General features: G+C 44.0%; 1 long non-coding RNA gene across 3 annotated transcripts in view; it reads right to left on the reverse strand.

The window, feature by feature from the left end:
- LOC125639187 (uncharacterized) overlaps positions 1 to 24,119 on the reverse strand; it is a 56,554-nt gene that overhangs the window by 2,205 nt on the left and 30,230 nt on the right. The window contains exons 3-4 of one of the 3 annotated variants that reach the window (XR_007357406.2): positions 11,266 to 11,435; positions 8,396 to 8,621 (exon numbers count right to left, since the gene is read on the reverse strand). This is a non-coding gene — a long non-coding RNA (uncharacterized LOC125639187). Of the gene's footprint in view, positions 1 to 8,395; positions 11,436 to 24,119 lie in introns of all 3 variants that reach the window. The other 2 variants (XR_007357407.2, XR_012668978.1) reach the window with 2 other exon arrangements.

Genomic DNA, 24,119 nt, shown 5'->3' on the forward strand with positions numbered 1-24,119 from the left:
AAGTGTCTCACTATATTTTTCAGTTTGTTTACTTTATGTATTCAACAGCACTTTGTGTATGTTGGTTGCAGAGTTTTCCATTTTTAGTCAGTAGGTTTCTACTGTTTAGGTGGGTCTTTCACATACCATAGGGAAGAAATTAACATTTAAAAAAATAAATTGGAAAATGTGATGTACAAAAATACAAAGAAATTGCAGAAGTTGATCCAATAAAAGACATTACTTCACCACATTGTCTCTCTAATATCCTGGGACCAATACGGCTACAACTACACTGCATACAGGGAGACTCAAGGGCAGTTGTAGTATCTGACACTACTTTTAATTAATTTTTGGAAATTAACGAGATATCAAGTTGATTGGCTGCCTTTACTAAAGATAAATGTTTACTCTGCCTTTGGTCATGTGAGCTTGAAGTGAATTCATGCCAAAGTTTCTTTGCTAAAACCCAAATGTACAAAACAAATGAAAGGAAATTAAATTCCCATTTTATCAGTGGGAACTCCATTCAAATTTGATCACAGAGTTGAGTCATTTTGCATCCGGGTATTGGCTGTCTCCATGAAGGTTTATCTTTCTTGTTCCCTAATTGGAAATGTGCCCCTGGGACTAGGGTGCAGAAGGGAATGGAATTTCTACCCTCTGCCCTGCCCCCAGTCAGATCCAGCACAATGCTTCTCTGGAACCGTGGGAGGTTTGGAGCTCTCCCACGCTGCTGGTTATGACAGTGTAAAGGGGCTAAACTGTACGTGAGAATCAGGCCCATCGTTTAAAACTTTTTTTTTTAAACTGTGGAAATATGTATCCTGTCACTTTTGCTGTTCAAGATTAGACAATGCCACTTATTGTTTTCTGAGCACAAAAGGTATCTTACAGAGGCTGATTCTGTTTAATTCAGGTCACATCCAGTAAGTTAACAAGGCAAGAGCTGTTGTTCTGTAAGTGCTTTGCAAGGCTGGCTGCTTTTATGGATTTTTTTAAAGTTAAAATTTAATCTTCCTTCACTGATATGGTGAGATTCAAGCATTATTAGCATGTTTCTTTGGGTAAACTCTGAGCTGCTAGTTCTCAGGCTAACATATTGAGCAACCTTAAAAAAATAAATCCAAAACCAAACATCATAATTTTGAAAGTTTATTGGGAAGTCAGTCTTCAAAGGAGTTGTTTCCATTTTGGATTGCTTCTTAATTACAGAATATCTCTACAGCAATAATATGGATAATGAAGAAGTAATAAGGTGCATAATTAAAGAGGGGAGATGATGTAGCATTATATAGGGCATAGTATAGGGCCAATTTTTTAAAGCAGTCTCCAATCATACGCCAGTTTTGCTGGCATAACTAATTGCTGCTGTGAACTAGCCTTTAGATGTTTAAGTACCTGATTTACAAGCACAATGGGGTATACATCTAAATAAAAGCATTTGTGCTCACCCTAAGGGCATGTCTACATGTACTGTGCTGCAGCAGCAGAGCTGCACCAGTACAGAGCGCTATGCACACTAGGACTTCTGCAGGCATATCTGATGTCGCTCACGGGGTGGAATACTCATATCCCTGAGCCACATAAGTTTTGCTGACATAAGGGGTAGTGTAAACATGACCTTAGTTACAGTTTCAACTAACTATAGGCACAAATTTGCCCTGGTTTAAAAATCAGGCCCTAGTAGGGGTGGGTTAAGAACACAATCAAATAGCAACAGATAAGTCTGCTACAGATTCCACGTCAAAAACCACATATAGCTATGCTTTTTCTCAGCTGGGATTTCAAAAGAATTTAAGGGAGTTAAGCACCCAATGGGCCCCTTCTTTTGAAAATCCTACCCTGTATAATTACACTGAAGATAGTTTTCCTTAACCAAAACACCTCCAAAAAAAGGGCTTGCAAGTTAGAGCACATTAAAGCAGCCCTGGGCACCTTAACTCCTGAGGTGTCCACACTGGCAAGGCACTTAGAGCGCCTGGACTCTGCAGCTGGAGTGCTCCTGGTAATCTACCTCCACAAGAAGCATAACGCTTGCTGCGCCCTGGCTGAAATGCCTGGGCGTCAGTGTGGATGACGTGTTGCATTACTGCGCTGTGATTGGCCTCCGGAAACATCCCATAATGCCCTGAAGTCAAGTGGCCACTCTGGTCATTGTTTTGAACTTGGCTGCAGGCATGCGGATATCACCTTTCAAAGCTCCGTTTCTGACAGCCGGCATGCTTATCTGCTCTGGGACAAAGCAAGCCATTACTGTGGAATGCTGCTGTTGTGAGTGTGTGTGAGAGGGGAGGGGAGGGTCTGCTGCTGTCTGAACTTACAAGACAGCATGCTGACACACTGTCAGCACCCCAAAAACCCACTCTCTCCCCCTACATACACACAACACACGCCCTGTCACACTCCACCCCCCCCCCCACTTTGAAAAGCACGTTGCAGCCACCTGAACACTAAGATAGCTACCACAATGCACTGCTCTTTGTGGCGTTGCAAGAGCTGCTAACGTGGCCACGCCACTGTGCTTGCAGCTGACAGTGTAAACACACGGCAGCGTTTTCCCTGCTGCGGTCTCCAAAGGCTGGTTTAACTCCCAGCTCTCTACATCTGCAAGTGTAGCCAAGCCCTGAGTCTTATTTTATTTAACTACTGTAAGCCTTTCTCACCAGCTTATAAATATTCTAATGGATATAAGAGTCTGGGCCTAAACTAGCTGTCATGGCTCTCAGCTTGCTAAGGCTCCAAAACATGACACTAGCCTTCATAATACACGAATGACACACAGCGGGAGAGGAAGCTTGAAACAATGTCTTTTACTTCTTTTATCATGGATAAAATTATGCATCACCTCCTTTACAAGATTCAGCATTTCTAATTCAATAATTTAGTGATGAGCCTGAAATAAATCCAGAGTCCAAACAACTCTGTATTTTGGGGGATTTTAGGTCTGGATTCAGTTTGGGACTCAGATCCAAACTTTGCAGCTTGGGCCCATTTTTAATAAATGTCAGTGATTAAAAGCATGACGACATCTTGGTTGTGTGGGAAGTTGGTAAATTTGATCATAAAGTGAACAATGTTTGTACATTCTAAACTAGGCTCCATTGAGAAGTATGCTACTTAGCAGTGACCTCAAGGAAAAGGATCTGTACAGAATTACCTTAATATGCAGTGATCTGACATTCCAGTGTAAACTGACCTGATATGCCTATTACTGTACTAAGGATTGAGAGAAAGATCTTTTATTTCACTCTTGACACTTTTATACCAACCATTGTTTGTACTTAATTAATATGTTCTCTATTAAAGTATTCTTTTGAAGCCACAGTTCGAGGTTACTGTGTTCTTGCTCAAAGTGCATTAAAATAATACCTTTAATATGCATTCTTTGTCTGCCTAAAACAACATGACATTACTTGGATGCAGTATAAGAATAGTGAATATTATCTTTTCATTAAGAATTAGTAGCAGATTCTGAAGTAGAAATAAATGCTAATGTCTTGGCAACTGTTTACCAGCAACTCTTACAAACAGCAACTTGATAGAAAAAGATTATAAAATACAGCAAAAGCAAACCTAAGATTTAGTGAATTAGTAAATACTGTTTCAGAGTAGCAGCCGTGTTAGTCTGTATTCGCAAAAAGAAAAGGAATGCATCCGATGAAGTGAGCTGTAGCTCACGAAAGCTTATGCTTAAATAGAATCATAGAATCATAGAATATCAGGGTTGGAAGGGACCTCAGGAGGTCATCTAGTCCAACCCCCTGCTCAAAGCAGGACCAATCCCCAGTTTTTGCCCCAGTTCCCTAAATGGCCCCCTCAAGGATTGAACTCACAACCCTGGGTTTAGCAGGCCAATGCTCAAACCACTGAGCTAAATAAACTGGTTAGTCTCTAAGGTGCCACAAGTACTCCTCTTTTTTTAGTAAATACTGTGTAATATTCTCTTTGGCAGTCCTCGGTGTTTCTTACAAAGCCCTGAGAATCCCCTCTTTAATCCTTCCCACTTCAGTTCTAACACGCTTGATGTCCAGTGTGTCAAGTTACTAGCTGTTCTGTATTACTTCAGTGCCTGAGGACATTGTGCTTTGTTTGGGTCACTGTTGAGTGAGAGAAGCCCAGATCCACAAAGTCCCATTGGGGATTTTGGCACCACTGTGATGCACAAAATCCCTGCTCAGCTGGTGCTGTCCCTGGAGATGCCTAAACTCGTTAGGCATCTAATTTTTCCTGTAAAAGTTTCCTAGGTGCCTACGTTTCTGCCTCTGGGCATGTGCACAGCTGCCTCAGGCAGGCATCCAGATGCCTATTTCCCCTTTAACACCAGCCTGATCCTGAAACCAGGTGGAGAAAATAGCCATTGCCCTGCCTGTGTTGCCTGCAGGGCCCCATCTAGAACACGCCTAACCACACACGCAATAGACTGGGAGAAAGGCGGCCTCCCTTTTAACCTTTAGCCCAGTGGTTAGGGTACTCACCCAGGATTCGGACAACCTAGTTCAACTCCCCCTTCTGCCTGATGAGGAAAAGGGATTTAAACAGGGATCTCCTACTGCTCAGGTGAGTGTCCTAGCTGCTGGACTATAGGATATTCTGATGTCGGGCTCAATCTCTTCTGTTGAATCTGATTCACTTTGTATAGAGTTAAATAAATAAATATGCATTGGGTCAAAGAGAGAGAGAGAGAGAGGTGGGGGACCTCAGTTCACATTCCCTCTCATGAGGCAGAAGGGAGAATTAAACCAGGGTGTCCTACACACCAGGTGAGTGTTTTAACTACTGGGCTAAAAATTATAAAGGAGACCTCCACCTCCACCTCCTCTTCCCATCTTGCATGGAGTTGGGTGTGCACCGCTGCTGCTTTTGCAAGAAATGGTTTAGGTGCCTGATTTCGGGAGAGGGGTTCCCAGCTGTGGATTGCAAGAAAAGACAGGTGCCTCCTTCCAGCCTGAATTTAGGTGCCAAACTTACACCTACCCCCCTCATTGGTGTTAGTCATTGGCTAGCTTAGGCGAGATTGACCAGATAGCAAGTGTGAAAAATCAGGACAAGAGGTGGGGGCAATAGGTGCCTACACAAGACAAAGCCCCAAATATCGGGACTCTCCCTATAAAATCGGGACATCTGGTCACCCTAGCTTGGGCAGCTCCCCATCTGGCAAGCTGGCTTTCATGGATCCCATTCTCAGGCATCTCTCTCCCCATGCATCACATAGGGAGCATAGCCTTAACCCAGGGTTTGTGAATTCCACTGTTTGCCTAGCCACCTAAAAGTTAGACATTACTACACTCAGCGTTGCCACTTAAAAGGGGCTGATTTTCAGAGGGTGGGTTCTCAGCACTTTCTCAAAATCAGGTCTCCTTGTGGATCTGGGACAGGGCCCCTTCTTTACTCCAAGACAGAGAAGCTCAGCTACTCTGGTGATCAACACCACTGTAAGACCCTGGAGCTTGATATACCATCTCAGATCATCTCCGTAAATAATTTATTTCAAATTACTATTCTGTAACTCACATTCTTCTTCTGCAAAATGCTCTAGGGGCATATGGTACAGATCACATCTTGAAAAATAAGTTAAATACCTGGATGCACTGTAATTTAGACTTTGACTAAAAGGGCTTATTTGTTCCTCATGTTCAATCTATTTTTCTTGAGAGGGTTAATGTAAATCAAATGAGAAGGGGGGAGCACACTAATTTAGATTGTTGTATGGTCACCATCTGGTGCAGTGACCTTGCATTATCGTTTGTAATGGGACAGGTGGTTGTAGGTCCTCTGCTCATAGCCCAGTTCTGCACTCACATTATTGTTTAACCGGTCTCTGAAGTGTATAAATAAGTAGGCAATAAACCACCTATTTCCCATAATTAGTATACCCCAATTTCACTCACTTAAATGGACAAACCAACTTTTACGGTAAAGATTTATAATAGATTGGTACGTATGTCTAATGTTTACATACTGAGGGCTTAAATTGACCAGGCCTTTAATTATGCACATATGCACCCATTTGAACATGCTAATGGCCATTTACTCATGCTAACACAAGTATGTACATACAGGTGTGGCCACAAACAGTGACTATGTCTTGTAAACTTGTCCCAAAATTTTTTTATTAAGCTTTGGAAGGATTAAATTCACTCTGAATTTGAACACTAAATACAACTGTAGATGGTGACTAAGCCCACACGACGCTGGTATCTAAGCTACTGCTGCCGTCTGACTTAGTTTTTGAAAAAATAATACATATTTTTTCACTCTTCTGGAGCTCTTCTGAAAGGCCCTTACCCTCTCCACATTCAGGTTCTTGAAGACCCCTCTCTGCCATGATGACTATAGGAAACTTTCTGATTGACAATGACAAGCTTGAGGGATAATTTGGGAATAGTTTATACGCCAAGATTTTTAAAAGTGACTAGTGGTTGAGTGCCCAACTTGAGATACCTTAAGGGGAGCTGATTTTCAGAGGGTGGGTTCTCAAAACTTTCTGAAAATCAGACCCCTTTAAGGTGTATCACACTGAGCATGCAAAAATTAAGGCACCCTTTTGAAAATCAATATATCTGTCTATTTTATTATATGTAGATTTTTATTTGTTGGATCCTTCCTGCACATCCTCTCTGAGTTTGTAATTAGATTGTGAACTTCTCTGGGCAAGGACTGTGTTGTCTTTTCTATTTGGAAAGCACATAGCACACTAGAGGTGCTACTACAGATAAATATTAATTTCACTCCAAGTCTCAAACCTTTATCATGTTGGGTTTGCCCTCTTTTGGAGTTGAGTTTTTAATGTACAAGAGTCATTTCTGGTCATGGAAGGTTGAGGTGTAAATAATTAGTAAATCAGAGAGTGCATACTAAACATGAAAGTGTTTGCACACGATTTGTAAAGCACAAGATTTCTTTGTTAATGTAACGAATGACATATTTTTGTGTATATTTTTTTAAACAGCAAATAAAGTATTACCTGGAGAGGGCAGTGAAGAGCTAAAAAAAAGAAAAATGAAATCAATTTGATATTTCTACACAGAATAATATTAGATGAAACATACTAGGGACTGTTTCACTAGGAAATACTTTTGGGCTTCTGTGTTTAAGAAGCAATGGAAGACTGAATATTTCCCACACTGTATTTGTACAGGCTCTCTGTTTCAGGAGCTGGACATAATTTTTGAATGGTATTTATTGAATCTGGCTTTAAGAAAATGTTTTCCCAACATTCTTAACTACAAAAACATTGTTTAGCGAAGAATTTTTATTTTGCTGGAAGGTGTCACCATAAAAGAAGGTTTAATTGCTACCCCTTATGAAAATTTACAATTTGAAATGTTGGTATAAAGGGTACCTGGAAAAGGCACAAAGAGTCACAGTGCAGCCTAAGATACAGTGTGACACAGGGATATTATCAAAGTCATGGGGCTTTTTAATTAATCTACCTTAAATACGATAACACTTGCCTTTAGTAAGTGTGATCTTAAAAACTCATCTTGTTATGGCACTTGAGTCAAGGTGCAGTTGTTAGAAAAGCGACAATGTAAGACTAACACAGCTACCACTCTGAAACCAGTGTAAGAACAGCAACTCTTACTTACCTGGCCGCATTGTCCTAGATACAGCACAAAACCATAACAAGATAGGGTCTCCGCCCTGAAAAAATGATGATCTGATTTCCCAGTTCACCATTTTCTAGAGCACGTTTCTACTTTGCAGAAACCATTGACACAATTAGCAGCCTCATCAACAGTCTTAGCCAAGGAGAGATAACAAGACGTTCTCACCATATGGACCCAAATTTATTGGTGTTTTCCTATGCATGTGAGGACAAAATTGGGCCAGGTACTTCTAGATTTAGAGGCAGGGCAGAATGGAGAAACTGGCAATGCCATCCCTAATTTAATAGATAAATTATAATTCAGTTTCCCTGAGGAGAAAGCTTATTGCTGTTTTTGAAGATGCTGCTGTTTTTCAATGAAACATTTACACTCACCTTCATAAACATTGTCTGAGCAGTAGCAGCTTCTGGCCAGGCCAGGCTGAGGCCTGGTCTACACTACACAGTTAGGTCGACATAAGCTGCCTTACGTTGACCTCATAATGAATGTGTCTACACTACCAGGTCCCTTCGGCCGACGTAACACACCTACTACATCAACTTAATTTCTCCTCCTCTGCGAGAGGAGTAGCACTTAATTGGATGCTGTTAGGTTGACATAGAGGCAGTGTAGACACCATGTTACTTACGTCGACTTAACTGACCTTAATTGAGATGTTCCACAATGCTCCGCTGAGACCACACTGGTAAACGTTTTCAATCTTTTGCACAGCAGCCAGGTACATAGGAAAAAGCCTTTCCCCTGCTCAAGGACTAGGAACTTTGGAATTTCCATTTCCTGTTTTTTCAGTGTGGAGCACTCACCTGCCCAGCCGATCATGGTGGCTCCGCGTTCCAAACGCGCTCCAGCCTGGAGCACACAGGAGGTAGTGGATCTTCTTGGTCCGTGGGGAGAAGAGGCTGTGCAGGCATAGAAACGTACACATCTACGAGGAGCTGCATGCGATTCTCATGGGTGACCCCACAATGTCCCCCGAGAGCAGCATGGATACCTCTGAGGAGTTGGAGTCCCAGGCCAGCGCAGGCAACACTGAGAAGGAGGTTGTGGACAAGGAAGAGGAGGAGAATGGGAGACAGGTGAGTGGGTGATCCATTCTCCCAGAGAGCCAGGAACTGTTTGTAGCCCCAGAGCCGTCCAGAGGGTCGCAGGACAGCATCATGACCGAGTGTGATGCTGGGGAGTATGCAATTTCAAGTAATATTTGGGGGTCAAATGTTCTTATATTCTACCTTTTATTAAAATTGACAAGGTGAGATAGAGTGACTATCTGCCTCCCTGTGTGGGTGCCCCATGAAAAAGACTGTTTATGTACACAGGAATGGCTTGGGAATCCTACACAGAGATAGTCAGGAAACTTAGGTGGAGGTACTCTGTAGTCCGTTGCAGGGTTTTGGGGAAGGGCTGCCTTATTTCTTCCACTTTGGTAGGACACTTTCCCACGCCACTCCAGCATTAATTCAGCTGGCATCATCACAGTACACAGCATAGCAGCATAAGGACCCAGTCTGTACCCGGACGCTTGCAGCATCTGTTCCCTTGCCACCTCTGTTACCCTCAGGAGAGTGATATCAGCGAGAGTCACCTAGGGGAGATGCTGGTAGTTTTCATTTCAATTACTTGGACCAAAAACAATAGTGCCGGTGCTCTCCCACCCATGCCCATTGTGATTTTTCTGCTCCTTCACTCCTGGTTTCCAAAACATGGCTGTAGTTTGGGTGGCAGGGGTTGGCGCTGACCTTAGTAATTGCAAGCCTTGTGTGATGGCTAGCACCAGCAGCACCGGAGAGGGAAAATTTGTGGTGCCCACTCGCTGCTGCAACCACCTCCCTGGTGTAGCCTCTGCCAAGGCTTGCAGTTTGTGAGGGTCAATGCTGGTCCCTGATCTCCAGTCAACGTCCATGTTACAAAGGGGAGGCCCCCTGCCCATCTCTGGTCCCGCTGCAAGTTGCCCATCCAATGCTCCTGACGGTTCAGTGTCCATGCCCCAGGACCATACTCACCATGGCTGGGACAGCAAAGCGGTTCAGTGAATATTTTGTGTAAATGAAAATGTTCTGCTGTGAAATAAGGGGAGTGATTTTTAAACAGCAACTCTGCACTAGACCCTGATTCTGCACTGACAGTGGTTGCTTTGTGCTTTCCATGGCTTACTGCTGAAAGAGTGGCCTTCAGCTCTTCCTCCACACCAATGGAGAGGCTCTCCCAGACAAGACGAAGGTGAAAGAGAATGTGTGATGACACATTTAAGGAGATTGTGATCGGCTCTGCGACAGCAGACACGGAGCAGAGAGCGTGGAGGATTTCTCTCTCTGAAAAACTGGACATGGACATCGTGAGCAGGAGAGCAGCCCAGGAGAGTAAGCGTGGCACGCAGCAGGAGATGCTGGGGATTCTGAAGGAACAAACAGACACGTCGAGACATCTGGTTGACCTTCAGAAACATCTTGAGGCTACACTCCCTCTGCAGCCCCTGCACAACAGCATTCCTGCATCACTGTATTCCCCCTCCCCCTCTCCCAAACCTTCCAGCAGGCGAGGGGGAGGGTCCTAAGAATAAAAGCCGCACATATAATGATGTGACAGGCAAGGCCACTGTACTTTTAAAGAGAAGATGAATGTGTTTTTCCCCTCCCGATTTATTCTACTGTGTGTCCAAGGTTAAATTCTATTTGTGATCTTTAAGTTTCAGTATGTTTGCACAGTAAAAGTCCATGTTTTAGGAATGAAATAATCTTTATTAATTTAAAACGAGGGGGGAAGGAAGGGGAGGGGCAGGAAACAGGAAAAAGAGGGGATATGTTAGAGACAAAAATCTAGCAGTCACAGCAAGGTTCACACTATGGGAAGACACAATACAGAGAAGCAGCGCAGATTATTGTGGGTCATTACTGAAATGGGTTTTCCAAGCCTCCTTGAGACGCAGCACTCCATGCTGAGCTCTTCTTAGAGCCCCTGGTATCTGGCTGCTCAAAATTGGCAGACAGCCTATCCGCCTCCACACCCCACCCCTGTGGGAATTTCTCTCCCTTTCCCTCACAGATATTATGAAGCACACAGCAGGCAGCTATAACCATGGGGATATTATTTTCACTGAGGAGTAACCTAGTAAGCAAACTGCACCAGTGACCCTTTAAATGGCCACATTCAACCACCATTCTGCACTTGCTGAGGGTTGAACCAACCCTTGCTGCTGTTCAGGTAACCGGTGTACGGCTTCATGACCCATTGGAGTAAGGGGTAGGCTGGGTCTCCCGGGCTCACTATTGGCATTTCAACATCACCAAGAGTTATTTTGCATTCCAGAAATCAAATCCCTGCTGGCAGCTTTCTGAACAGACCCGTGTTCTTAAAGATGTGCGCGTCCTGTACCTTCCCACACTGATGTCAGTAAAACACTCTCAGTGATCCACCAGTACTTGCAACAGCATTGAAAAGCATGCCTTTCTGTTTATGTTCTCTTTGGCAAGATGGTCTGGTGCCAAGATAGGGATATATGTGCCATCTATCGCCCCACACAGTTAGGGAACCCCACTGTGGCAAAACCATCCAGTATTTCTTGTACATTGCCCAGAGTCCAACCCTTCTTAGCAGAAGTTGATTAATGACCCTGCATACTTGGATCACAACAACCCGCACAGTAGATTTACCAACTCCAAATTGATTCCCCACTGACCGGTAGCAGTCTGGCGTTGCAAGCTTCCACACAGCAATCACCGCTCTCTTCTCCACTGTCAGCGCAGGTCTCATTTTAGTGTCACAGTGCTGGGCGGAGCTCCGCACACAGTTCCTGAAAAGTGGCCTTGTGCATACGAAATGCTGCAGCCACTGATCGTCATCCCATAACTGCAAAACAATGCGATCCTACCAGTCAGTGCTTGTTTCTCAGGACCAGAAACAGCACTCTACCATGTTGAGCTGCTGCGTGACTGCCAGCAGCAGCCAAGAATTGTTTCATTCTATGGCTTCCACCAAGGCTGCTTCAAGGACATTGCAATGTTCTGCCCGGCGGCTCCTCTCACAGCTCTTGAAGTACTGCAGGATAAGGTGTGTGGTGTCAGTAATGCTCACAACAACAGTGCACAACTGAGCAGGGTTCATGCTTCTTGGGATATGGTGTACACGCGACTATGCCAGACTTTTGAAAAAAGGCAAGAAATATTATGGGTTGCAGTTCAAATCAGGGGAGGGAGGGAAAAAACTGCATCAAGAATCCATGTTCTCAGTCCCCCCTGTGAGAATGTTTTGGCCCCTTGAGGCATTGCAAGCCCTTCCCAAAACCCCCTGGGGCGAGTTGCACTGAGGGATAGCTACCCACGGTCTACTGCTCTCTGAATTGATGCAAGCGTTGCTAGTGAGGATGCACTCCATCAACACAAGGAGTGTGTGGTGTGGACACGCACTACCAACTTAATTACTGCGGCAGCTGGATGTCGACTTAACTGAAGTCAACTTACGTTTGCAGCGTAGACATGCCCTGAGAGAATGTGCATAGAGGAGAATAAGGCTACCAAGCACTATTTAAGATGTGAACAGAGAGCATGCGTGGAATTCATTTTGCAATGACTTATAGCTTTCGGAGGTTTTTAAATTTTGTCCATCCTGAAATTAAGGTAAAAGATTCTTCCTAAAGTAGGAGTCTAGACTAGAACTCCACCTGTTAAAATTAAACTAAAGGTGTTCAACTGTGTCTATATTGGTGGTAAATGGCATTTTCAAACGAGTTAAACTAGCTCAATTAAACTAACTCAGTTGAAAAAAACACATTTTTTCATATTCTATACAAGGTCTTATTAGAGTTATCAGCCATATGCCAAGTGTGGAGAGTTTTTGTGCAGCTCTTATTGAGTTATTGGTGAGCAAATATAAAACAAACCAAAAATTGCTTCATTGTTTCAGCTTCAAAAGTTATTTTCTCCCATATATCATAACTCAAAAATAGCCAAAGAGTTTTAGCTCAGACTTTCCCTCATCATTCATCTCTGGGTTGAGACAATGCATGGAAAGTTCCAACCTTAAATGATAAGTTTTTGAGAAACCTGTGAACATGTGAAAACAGAAGATTACACTTGAAGAAACCTTTACTATATCTTTTCTAAAGCTGTCATTCACCCTTAGTCTCTAATGTTTCAAGTTTAATTAAACTTCTAAAAAGCTCCTCCACAATTGAATGGAAAAAAGCATTAGGGTCCAATCCTGTAACTCAACCAACTAAATTGCATTTAAAGTCAATGGGAATTCACAGTACTAAGCCCCAAATTTATTGCTAGTGTTCCAGCATATTGTCTGCATTGAGATCATTTATACTGAGACTGTGGCTGAAATCCAAGATGTTATTGCAAATCTAGGAGAAAATTACCTTTCAAATGACATAGTGCAACATTCAACTCCTTACATTCTGGGAAGAGTTCATGTCTGACTGTTCATTTATTCAGAATGTCCAAAGTGTAAGTACCGCAGGTGTATGAAATGGCATTAGAACGCTGGACACCAAGAGAATGCTATATTTTTCTGGTGATTAAATTAATTCTGCCTTTATTATCAAGTTTTACAATATCACTACCTGCCAGGTGCTGTGATTGCCCAGAAGTGCACTTTAAAAATAGCTATTAAACTACATTTTGTTAAAAATGCTGGTACAAATCTGTGTCAAAACTGAAGCTGAGCAGTTAATGACAGAGTAATACCATAGCTTGAAAACAATAGAACTATTATAGATGATGCAGGTAGCATTGTCTATAGTTAAGATTGCCCCAACACTGTAAGACCCTGTTTTCAGTTGTTGATAAATGCAAAGTAATGCATATTGGAAAACATAATCTCAACTATACATACAAAATGATGGGGTCTATATTAGCTGTTACCACTCAAGAAAGAGATCTTGGAGTCATTGTGGATAGTTTTCTGAAAACATCCACTCAACTTGCAGCGGCAATCAAAAAAGCTCACAGAATGTTAGGAACCATTAAGAAAGGGATAGATAAGAAGACAGAAAATATCATATTGCCTCTATATAAATCCATGGTATGCCCACACCTTGAATACAGTGTGCAGTTCTGGTTGCTCCATCTCAAAAAAGATATATTAGAATTGGAAAAGGTACATAGAAAAGTCACAGAAATGATCAGGGGTATGGAACAGCTTCTGTATGAGGAGAGATTAAAAAGACTGGGACTTTTCAGCTTGGAAAAGAGACAACAAAGAAGGGATATAACATGATTCAAAAAAGAACTAGATACATTGATGAAGGATAGGTCCATCAATGGCTACTAGCCAGGATGTTCAGGGATAGAACACCATGCTCTGAGTATCCCTAGCCTCTGTTTGCCAGAAACTGGGAATGAGCTACAGGGAATGGATCACTTGATGATTACCTGTTCATTTCCTCTGGGGCACCTGGCATTAGCCACTGTTGGAAGACAGGATACTGGGCTAGATGAACCTTTGGTCTGGCCCAGTATGGCTGTTCTTAAAGAAGGTGTGTGGTGAATGAGAATGGGGACTACACAAAAAGAAAGGACAGCCATAGGGCCTAATCTGATGAGGTTCAATAAGGATAAGTGCAGGGTCCTGCACTTAGGACGGAAGAACCCAATGCACAGCTACAGACTAGGGACCGAATGGCTAGGCAGCAGTTCTGCGGAAAAGGACCTAGGGGTGACAGTGGACGAGAAGCTGGATATGAGTCAGCAGTGTGCCCTTGTTGCCAAGAAGGCCAATGGCATTTTGGGATGTATAAGTAGGGGCATAGCGAGCAGATCGAGGGACGTGATCGTTCCCCTCTATTCGACATTGGTGAGGCCTCATCTGGAGTACTGTGTCCAGTTTTGGGCCCCACACTTCAAGAAGGATGTGGATAAATTGGAGAGAGTCCAGCGAAGGGCAACAAAAATGATTAGGGGTCTGGAACACATGAGTTATGAGGAGAGGCTGAGGGAGCTGGGATTGTTTAGCCTGCAGAAGAGAAGAATGAGGGGGGATTTGATAGCTGCTTTCAACTACCTGAAAGGGGGTTCCAAAGAGGATGGCTCTAGACTGTTCTCAATGGTAGCAGATGACAGAACGAGGAGTAATGGTCTCAAGCTGCAGTGGGGGAGGTTTAGATTGGATATTAGGAAAAACTTTTTCACTAAGAGGGTGGTGAAACACTGGAATGCGTTACCTAGGGAGGTGGTAGAATCTCCTTCCTTAGAGGTTTTTAAGGTCAGGCTTGACAAAGCCCTGGCTGGGATGATTTAACTGGGAATTGGTCCTGCTTCGAGCAGGGGGTTGGACTAGATGACCTTCTGGGGTCCCTTCCAACCCTTATATTCTATGATTCTATGATTCTTCACCGCAATGGGTAGCCTGAGTTACTCCATTCAAGTTAGCCTAGCTATAGGGTACATCTACATTTCAAGCTGCAGATGTAAGTTCCAGGTCCAGGAGAGGTACCTGCACTAGCTCTGATTGAACTAATGTGCTAAAAATAGAGCACAGCCATGGTGTCTCAAGTGTTGGGAGGGGCTAGCCATGATAATACTCACCTAGTGTCCCCAGTGGGATCATATTCCGGGAAGCTGGCCCCTCCCACCACTCTGGCTACACTGCTATTTTTAGCAGGCTGGCTTGGTCAGAGCCAGTGTGAGGATGTCTACCTGAAGTGGAAATTACATCCTTAGCTCCATCCTGGGAGACAACACTCAAGCTACACAGTGATTTCACTAGCAGCATGAAGTGAACGAATTAGCATAGTGATTGGCTTAGCAGTTGATGAGTTTGGCTAACTCAAACTGTAGCCTGTAGCTCAGGGGTGGGGAACCTTTTTTCTATCGGGGCCACAGAAAAGAAAACAGCTGTGGGCCACAAAGAGCCCTGCGTGGGGCGGCGTGGAGGCTCAGGGCTTCCCCTTGGCTCCGGGCTGTGGCCAGAAATAAGAGGTTCATGGTACAGGAGGGAGCTCCAGGCTGGGGCAGGGGGTTGGGGTGTGGGAAGGGGTGAGGACTCTGGCTGGGGGTGTGGACTCTGGGGTGGGGCTGAAGGGCTTTAGGGTGCAGGAGGGGGCTCTGGGCTGGGGCAGGGGATTGGGATGTGGGCTCCAGCCATGCGGTGCTTACCTCAGGTGGCTCCCAGTCAGCAGCGCAGCGGGGCTAAAGAAGGTTCCCTGTCTGCCCTGACTCCACACTGCTCTCAGAAGCAGCCACCATGTCCAGCCCCTAGGCAGAGGGGCCGGGGGCACTGTGCAGTGCCCTCACCCGCACCCGCAGGCGCTGCACCCGTGGCTCCCATTGGCCATGGTTCCTGGCCAATGGGAGCTGCAGAGCTGGCGCTGGGGGCAGCACACAGATCTTCCTTGATCGTCCCTGCTTGTAGTGGCGGCAGGGACATGCCAGTCGCTTCCGGGAGCTGGAGCTGCCGAGGCTCGGGGCTTCCAGCCCCTGGCGCGGAGACTTGCTGTGGGCCGGATGAAATGAAGCAGCTGGCCAGATTCAGCCTGTGGGCCATAGATTCTCCAGCAGGAGAGTGAGTTTGTGTGTGTATGGGGGTGGGGGGGTGAGAAAACCTGGATTTGTGCTGGAAATGGCCCACCTTGATTATCATGCACATTGTAGGGAGAGTGGTCACTTTGGATAAGCTATTACCAGCAGGAGAGTGAGTTTGTGTGTGTGGTTTTTGGAGGGGGGTGAGTGGGTGAGAAAACCTGGATTTGTGCTGGAAATGGCCCAACTTGATGATCACTTTAAATAAGCTATCACCAGCAGGACAGTGGGGTGGGAGGAGGTATTGTTTCATATTCTCTGTGTGTATATAAAGTCTGCTGCAGTTTCCACGGTATGCATCCGATGAAGTGAGCTGTAGCTCACAAAAGCTCATGCTCAAATAAATTGGTTAGTCTCTAAGGTGCCACAAGTACTCCTTTTCTTTTTCCATCCCTGCTGTGGCTGCATCTCTAGTGTATGACTAGTTGGTGTTCCCCTGCCATAATCTCGGACAGGCCAGTATCCAGCTAGCTAGAATTTACAACACCATTTAACTGGAGCTAAAGATTTTTGTGAGTGCATGGGAGTTGAGTTATGTCTACATTACAGAGTGTATGTCGGTGTAGCTATGCCGGCATAGTCTCAGAGTGTAGCTGCCGCATATGCTGATAGAAGTAGCTTTTCTGCCAGTGCAGGAACATCACCTCTCCACATGACCTTAGTAGATCAACAGGGCACTCTTATGTTGCTTTAGCTGCGCCTGCACTAGGGTTTTGTCAGCATAGCTATGTCATTGGGGGTGTTTTTTTCACACCCCTGGCAGACATAGATATGCTGATATAAGCTTTAAGTGTAGACCAAGCCTTGGGTTAAGGGCAACACTTGAGTTATACCTCGAGCTAACCACATTGAAGACAAACCCATCTTTAATGCAGTTGAGTGCCACTCTGGACAACTGCCTTCTAACCCTGCCTCTGCCACAGTTCTTATGTGATGCTGCGCAAATCACGTTAATCAAAATTTTCACAAGTGGCAACTGAATTTATCATTTTCTGTGTATTTCACTTGACACACTTGGTCTGATTTGCAGAAGTGCTGAGCTCTCACAACTGCTGCTGAGCTCAATGCAAGCTCTGCTGAACATATGTTCAGTAGTCTGAAAAATCAGGCCATAAATATCTCAAACAGTGGCAGATTAGCCACTTGGCCAATGGGACCCATGCCCAGAGGCCCTGGCCAATTGGGGGCCCCCAGAAAAATGGATGCCCCCACACCTTGACCCACTTCACCCACCCGCCTGGTGCCCCGCTATGAAGCAGGAGAAGTCCCCGCACCTGACAGTGCTCCCCCGTGCCTTGACCCACTTCCCGGTAGGAATGCTGGACGAGCGGAGCGGGTAAAGCCGCCATGCCCCGACCCCCTCCCTGGCAGAATTGCCAGGGAGGGGGGCTGGGCTGGGGCAAGCCCCCGTGCCCGACCTCATTTCCTGGGCAGGAGTGCTGGAGTGGGGGAGACTACAGGCGGAAGTGGTGGGGAGGGGCCCCCACTTGTTTTGACCCAGGGCTCCAAAAACCGTAATTCACCTCTGGTCTCAAATAGGACATCCAAAATTTGCTGACATTTAACAAATTTGGTTTTAATCTATGTGTCTCCATTCCCCATATGTAAAATTGGGACAATAATACCACTTTGCCTCCCGGCAGGTTGTGAAAATATATTCATTAATTTGCACAGAACGAAGATAAACAAGAACATCTTAGAAAAGCCCATGAAGAAATTAATAATTCTGTATTCAGTGCATGATTTAGAGGGTATACAGTAAATGTGCAGAGCCACACACTGAATAATAAGGATAAAAATAAATATTCAATAGCTACCCATTCAGTGAGCACCTGCCATCCTGTACACTGACTGAGGTGGGCTCCCGTGGAGAAAAATAGTACATGACCATGTAGCTGAAAACATATCATAATGCACATGCAAAAGGAGATGAATTACGATAGGACGGGCAATCTTAATTCTGGCATTCCCTAGTATCTGAGTGCTTGACTTTGCAACTTTAACGTTCTTTTATCATCATATTTTTTGATGTAATTTACAAATACAATAGGGTAGAAATACTTAATGCAGTGACCAGCACAAAAGGGTGTACTTATCTAGTGCATTAGTAAGCACGGTTGCCATTCTCAAAGGAAAACAGCAGAGCACATACTAAACTGTCTGCATATTATAACTGCAGATTACATCTAAACCTTAGGAAAGACCAAGAGCAACTCTGCTGCTTAAAATACATGTAAAAGCTATTTATAGACCAGCACCAGCTATTGATTGAGTGGGCCAGTGGGGAAAAAAACAAGTAGAGGAAAATCAGCCAGGAAACTCCTGTATCACACGTATCTTGAAGAACTGAAGGGCCATTCGCCAAAATGGAAAGTTTGTGTCACACAGTTATCAATTGCGGATTATGAATTGTACAGACTGATGTTTATTTGAAGATTTAAAATGTCAAGCTGTGGTGCACAATTAAGTAGTGTGGGACCATTTATTAAATAAACAAACCTAAAGCTTTGTTCCCTAAATACTTAAAACTAAAATCCTTTTTAACAGGAAATTTAGGTGACACAGTGATATGTACCCTAGCAACCAGGATATTGTTGAAATCTTACTTTACAAACATGTAAGTGTATGAGTCATTGTAAGAAATACAGTGGGTCTAATAATGAATGTGAATATATGGCCCAGGTTGCCAAGCTGAGTTTGCTATCTTTTTAGTGAAGCAATATAGACTTAGATTTTATAGATTTAGAAAGTTAGACGAATTAACCAACCATATAAAAATGGCACAGTTCTATGCTCAAAAGAGAGAATAAGTCTGTGTGCTATTTCTTTTAATTTTCAAGTAAAATGTGCTTTCCAGCTGGCCAGATTATGTTCCTCGCTCATTATCTGCGAGTTTCTGTACCATAATTTCTGATGTAATTTTCCAGTAAACTTAAAGAATCAAACACCAAGATCCACAGAAATCCCTTGAACCCCCTGTCTATGCCTGGCCGATCCCGAGGGTGGTGCAGCAGGTGTTGTGAAACAGCTGCTCAGGCACCACAGAGAGGTCGCAGGAAGGCCCAGAAGACGAAGGGGAGCTCCCTTCATCCACAAACTCTGCCCCCCCATTTAGGTACCACAGGGACCATTGCAGTAATACCTGCAGAGTGACCTGTGGGTGAGAGGCGGAAAAGAGAAAGAAAAGGGCCCTTTCATAGGGAAGTCAGAGGCCCCCCAAAACCAGCATTTTGGTGAAAGATTTGGGGAAATGAAGCAGGCCCTGTTATCTCCACTATCTCAACTGATCTCTGAGAGTTTGTTCTGCCTGATGGGCCTCTATCATTACTAGCAAAGAGCTATTTTTCAGAGCAATAATCCATCTCCTGTGCCTCAATGGATGGTGTGGAGGAGGCTCGGCTCCCTTACTGTGTCATTGGTTGTCAGTCAGCCAGACCAGTACCCGCCCACCCACACACCAAGCGATTGAGGGAGGTACTACCCACATTCAGAACTGCCAACTGTTACTCCCTGGGGCCTCACTCAGTATATGACTGTGGGTAGACAGAGACTCGGACTTCAGTGAAAGGCTAGGCAGCTGTGAAACTGCTCTTTGACCACTGCTGAGAGTGTCATCACTGCTTAAGATATAAATAGCACTCCCTGGGTGCAGGGTCCCACCTGGTTGTGAACCGTCTAGACAGACTCCACAGAGCCCCAAGGTCAGGATTTAGTCCAAAGACATTATGCAGTAAACCTGCATGATTTAGTAGTTGTACAGCAACCTTGTACTAGGTCTTCTCCTATTGGAAGAATTACTTGGCTACAATTGCCTTGTAATACATCTATCTAGAACACATCACCCACATTGGCAATACCAGGAGGGATGAGCTGGAGTGCTGGTGAGAAGCGCAGTCGGGAAAGTAACTGAAATACTTCCCTGAGGGATTGTATTTTCTAATGGACAACTTATCCGAAATTCTCAATTTCTGAGGGACAATCTTCACTCATTGATCTATCTGCTTTCCACAACCAACTCTCCGTATAACTTTTCATGAGTAATGTACCTGAATAATTGGATGCTAATATCTAAACTGCATTGTTAAATATATTTACCTAAATTTGAGTTATTGCTGATTATGTACTTTACGTATCTTTTAAAACAAACTTCGTATTTGTGGGTAATCTAAGCACTATATACCCAGATGTAGACACACTTTTTCTTAACCTGTGTATTATATACATTTTTAACATTAGCTTTAATAATTTTTTGATATCCAAACAGGTGTAACCCCCTTGGGTTTAGAGAGCACGGCCCGTTTAAAACCTCATTCTCAGGTAGAGGAAGAGCTGACGGCTCCAGGGGGAGGAGACTGGAGAGAGGGAGAGTGATAAAGTGCGTGCACCTGTAGCTCCAGACAAGAGGGCTGACAGCGAACAGGCCCTCACACAGTAGAGCAGCTGAGAACCAGCCCGAACCCGGGGAGGGACAGAGTGGCCGAATAGGGACGTTCCAGGATGGCAGCCAGAAGGAGCATTGTAAAAAGGACAAACTGGAGCTGGACCCAGTATCACTGCTGCCCAAAGCTGTATGGGGCCATGAGTACTGGGGTTCGTGACTTTGCACTGGGAATAAGGTGGGAGGTTGTAGCTAGTTAAGTGGGGAGGTTGTGTCTTGGTGTGGGTTTACAGAGAGCAGCAAAAGATAGCACCAGAGGGGTTTGTTGGGGAAAGTTTACTAGCACCAAAGACAACCAGGAGCACTCAAGACTCAGTGCCAGACTGGAACTCGGCCCAGGATTCCTGAACTCTGAGTCTAGACGCAGTGCTCAGTGTCTATCCTGTTATATTCTGGTACCACTGGGCCCAGGGGTCCTCGTGTTGGATGTAACCTTTTTTTCATAGATTCATAGATACTAAGGTCAGAAGGGACCATTATGATCTAGTCCGACCTCCTGCACAATACAGGCCACAGAATCTCACCCACCCACTCCTGCAAAAAAACCTCTCACCTATGTCTGAGCTACTGAAGTCCTCAAATCGTGATTTAAAGACTTCAAGGAGCAAACAATCCTCCAGCAAGTGACCCAGGCCCCATGGTACAGAGGAAGGCGAAAAACCTCCAGGGCCTCTTCCAATCTGCCCTGGAGGAAAATTCCTTCCCGACCCTAAATATGGCGATCAGCTGAACCCTGAGCATATGGGCAAGATTCACCAGCCAGATACCCAGGAAAGAATTTTCTGTAGTAACTCAGATCCCACCCCATCTAACATCCCATCACAGGCCATTGGGCCTATTTACCATGAATATCTAAAGATCAATTAATTACCAAAATCATGTTATCCCATCATACCATCTCCTCCATAAACTTATCAAGTTTAATCTTAAAGCCAGATAGGTCTTTGCCCCCACTGCTTCCCTTGGAAGGCTATTCCAAAACTTCACTCCTCTGATGGTTAGAAACCTTCATCTAATTTCAAGTCTAAACTTCCCAATGACCAGTTTATATCCATTTGTTCTTGTGTCCACACTGGTACTGAGCTTAAATAATTCCTCTCCCTCTCCGGTATTTATCCCTCTGATATATTTATAGAGAGCAATCATATCTCCCCTCAACCTTCTTTTAGTTAGGCTAAACAAGCCAAGCTCCTTGAGTCTCCTTTCATAAGACAGGTTTTCCATTCCTCAGATCATCATAGTAGCCCTTCTCTGTACCAGTTCCAGTTTGAATTCATCCTTCTTAAACATGGGAGACCAGAACTGCACACAGTATTCCAGGTGAGGTCTCACCAGTGCCTTGTATAACGGTACTAATACCTCCTTATCTCTACTGGAAATACCTCGCCTGATGCATCCCAAGACTGCATTAGCTTTTTTCATGGTCATATCACATTGGCGGCTCATAGTCATCCTATGATCAACCAATACTCCAAGGTCCTTCTCCTCTTCCATTACTTCTAATTGATGCGTCCCCAGTTTATAACTAAAATTCTTGTTATTAATCCCTAAATGCATGACCTTACACTTCTCACTATTAAATTTCATCCTATTACTGTTACTCCAGTTTACAAGGTCATCCAAATCTTCCTGTATGATTTCCCAGTCTCTCTCTAAATTGGCAATACCTCCCAGCTTTGTATCACCTGCAAACTTTATTAGCACACTCCCACTTTTTCTGCCAAGGTCAGTAATAAAAAGATTAAATAAGATTGGTCCCCAAACTGATCCCTGAGGAACTCCACTGGTAACCTCCCTCCAGCCTGACAGTTCACCTTTCAGTAGGACCCGCTGTAGTCTCCCTGTTAACTAATTCCTTATCCACCTTTCAATTTTCATATTGATCCCCATCTTTTCCAATTTAACTAATAATTCCCCATGTGGCATGGTATCAAACGCCTTACTGAAATCTAGGTAAATTAGATCCACTGAGTTTCCTTTGTCTAAAAAATCTGTTACTTTCTCAAAGAAGGAGATCAGGTTGGTTTGGCACGATCTACCTTTTGTAAAACCATGTTGTATTTTGTCCCATTTACCGTTGACTTCAATGTCCTTAACTACTTTCTCCTTCAAATTTTTTTTCCAAGACCTTGCATACTACATATGTCAAACTAACAGGCCTGTAGTTACCCGGATCACTTTTTTTCCCCTTTCTTAAAAATAGGAACTATGTTAGCAATTCTCCAATCTGAGTTTACAGATTCATTAAAAATTCTTGCAAATGGGCTTGCAATTTCGTGTGCCAATTCCTTTAATATTCTTGGATGAAGATTATCTGGGCCCCCCGATTTAGTCCCATTAAGCTGTTTGAGTTTCGCTTCTACCTCAGATATGGTAATATCTACCTTCATATCCTCATTCCCATTTGTCATGCTACCATTATCCCTAAGATCCTCTTTAGCCTTATTAAAGGCTGAGGCAAAGTATTTGTTTAGATATTGGGCCATGCCTAGATTATCCTTAACCTCCACTCCATCCTCAGTGTTTAGCTGTCACACTTCTTCTTTCTTTGTTTTCTTCTTATTTATATGGCTATAGAACCTTTTACTATTGGTTTTAATTCCCTTTGCAAGGTCCAACTCTACTTGACTTTTAGCCTGTCTCACTTTATCCCTACATGTTCTGACCTCTATAAGGCAGCTTTCCTTGCTGATCCCTCCCATCTTCCACTCCCTGGATGCTTTCTGCTTTTTCTTAATCACCTCTCTGAGATGCTTGCTCATCCAGCTTGGTCTACAGCTCCTGCTTATGGATTTTTCCCCTTTCTTGGGATGCAGGCTTCCGATAGCTTCTGCAGCTTTGATTTAAAGTAATCCCAGGCCTCCTCTGCCTTTAGATCCATAAGTTCTTCAGTCCAATCCACTTCCCTAACTAAGTTCCTTAATTTTTGAAAGTCAGCCCTTTTGAAATCAAAAACCCTAGTTGCAGATATATTTTTGTTAATCCTTCCATTCAGTTTGAACTGAATTAGCTCATGATCACTTGAACCAAGATTATCCCCTACAACCATGTCTTCTAGGAGGTCCTCACTACTCACCAAAACCAAATCTAAAATGGCGTCCGCTCTAGTCGGTTCAGCAACCACTTGATGAAGGAATCCATCAGCTATCGCATCTAGGAAAATCTGAGCCCAATTATTGTTACTAGCACTCATCCTCCAGTCTATTTCTGCGAAGTTAAAGTCTCCCATGATCACGCAGTTTCCATTAGTATTTACTTCATTAAAAACATTAAAAAGGGCTCTATCCATATCCAAATTAGATCCCGGCGGTCTATAGCACACCCCAAGCACTATCCCAGGGCAGTTTTCTTCCCCAATGTAATTTTTGCCCTGACGGACAGACTCTGTCTTATCCATTCCATCGCTTCTTATTTCTTTACAGTCTACTTCATCATTGATATACAATGCTTCTCCACCACCTTTACCTTTATTTCGGTCTTTCCTAAACAGCACATACCCTTCAATACCCGTAGTCCAGTCATGACTACTATTCCACCATGTTTCTGTTATCCCTATAATATCTGGTTTCACTT

Source organism: Caretta caretta, chromosome 6, assembly GCF_965140235.1.
Source record: "Caretta caretta isolate rCarCar2 chromosome 6, rCarCar1.hap1, whole genome shotgun sequence".
NCBI classification, from domain to species: Eukaryota; Metazoa; Chordata; order Testudines; family Cheloniidae; genus Caretta; species Caretta caretta.